The sequence below is a fragment of the Colobus angolensis genome, unplaced genomic scaffold, assembly GCF_000951035.1.
Source record: "Colobus angolensis palliatus isolate OR3802 unplaced genomic scaffold, Cang.pa_1.0 Scaffold105, whole genome shotgun sequence".
Classification (NCBI taxonomy): Eukaryota; Metazoa; Chordata; class Mammalia; order Primates; family Cercopithecidae; genus Colobus; species Colobus angolensis.
This window is the reverse complement of record NW_012111475.1, coordinates 1464169-1465896: the sequence shown is the minus strand read 5'-3', so window position 1 is coordinate 1465896 and position 1728 is coordinate 1464169. Positions and strand designations below refer to the sequence as shown.

The 1728-nt window shown below is 59.8% G+C and overlaps 1 pseudogene; it reads right to left on the bottom strand.

Moving 5' to 3' along the window:
• Nucleotides 1–716: 716 nt before the first annotated feature.
• LOC105513760 overlaps nt 717–1728 on the bottom strand; it is a 40679-nt pseudogene continuing 39667 nt past the window's right edge.

The window sequence follows — 1728 nt, the reverse complement described above, 5'->3', positions numbered from 1 at the left end:
TGGGATGAGGGCCGGGGGCCGGAAGGGGAGGGGCCCTGTGGGGACGGCATAGGGGGCAGCCCAGACAAGGCTTTCAATACTGGGTAGCAGCGTCTACACAGGCGGAGATCCCTGCATCTCACTTCCTGCAGGGCTGACCAGTGGCCAGAGGTGGGACTGGCCAGGGTCGGCCCAGCCAAGTCTGGGAGCAGAGGACACTGAGTGAGGGACCCCTGGGGCCACCCTCACTGGCCTGTGGCTCTCCTGACACAAGAGAGGTCCAGGAGCTGATCTTGGGTCCTAATGGGGGACACCTTCCTGGCAGCAAGCTGGCAGGGTGGTGTGGTCAGTGTACTGAGCTCTGTGTCTCCACCCCTACCTGCTGTGTGATGGTGGGCCAGACACCTAACCTCTCTGTACCTGTTTCTTCAATGGCGAACAGGGGCACTAGCAGCCCCCACATGCGGGCACAGTGGCCTGAAGGATAAAGGCAAGGGCGGCACGAGACCTACAGCAAAAGTTCCAAGCAGGGAGCTGCCCAGGGAGTTCTACCACCATCTCCCCTCTGGCCACCAAGGAAACTGAGGCTCATGGTGACCTGGCCCAGGTCTGTTGGACTCAGGGTCCTTCTCATCCCCAAGATCAGAGGGCTGTCACCAGGGAAGGAGCTGGCCCCTAGACACCGTCCAGGAAGCACACAGGGAAGGATGCCCTGGGGACTTCAGTATGTTAGTGCAAAAAAACATTTATTGCTATTTGAACCCTGCTTTCATGCCTCCATTTCCCAGAAAATGAGCCACAGGAGACACCAGGAGAGGCAGGAGACCATCCCCCTTGCACAAAACCCACTCCCTCGGATGCTGTCCTCAGCGAGGGTGGCTGGGGCCAACCAGGGGGCCCACCCGCAGAGTGGCAGAGGAGGCAGGTTGACCCTGCAGACATTGAGCTCTGTGGCGAAGGTCCTGGCCTTCTGATAGAAGAAGAGCGACCTCTCGCGGTTCAGGAGGAAGTTGTGGGAGATGGTGGCCGGCCGCGTGTAGGTCTTAAGCTGTGCCCTTCTTGTTGCCCAGGTCCACAGCTGCTGCCGGTGCCAGCTGGTAGTACCCGGCTGCATCAAACCGTTCCTGAAGGGGACAGGCCATGCTCAGCAAAAAAGGGACTCGGAGCCTGTCTTCCCAGAGGCTGCTCCTGTCTCCAGGTCATTCCACATGTCCAGCCAATGCTGGCTCACCCCATGAGCCCCAAAGCCTGTGACACTGCTGTGGTCTCAGCTGCAGGAGGTGGGGACAACCCTGAAGCCCCTGGAAGCTTTCCTGACTATCCCTATGCTCCACTCACCCCAAGCCTCTTGCCCCAGTCCCACCCTCTCTGCAGGCAGTGGCTGCTTTCCCCATGGGCTGAGGTCAGGGCAGATCCTGCCTGCTCTGAGAGTTCCATGCAGGACTCGTGGCTCCAAGCCACAGCAGGGGCACAGCGTTGAGTGACCCAGGCTCCCCTCTGGCCACTCTCCATGCTGACCATTTCCAGGCCCTCCACAGGCCAGGCCAGGTACAAAACCATCTCACAGGTGTCCTCCCTGGCAATGTTCCTTGAAATATTGACGGAGTGTGACTCCCCAGACATCCACTCCCATTTTCAATGCATCTTTGGCTCAAACTCACCATCCCTGGGTTGGGATGCTGCCTCCCAGACCTCCACCTTGACCCTCCCATCTCCCCCCGTCTTCTCCCCAGGCACCTCCTCCACATG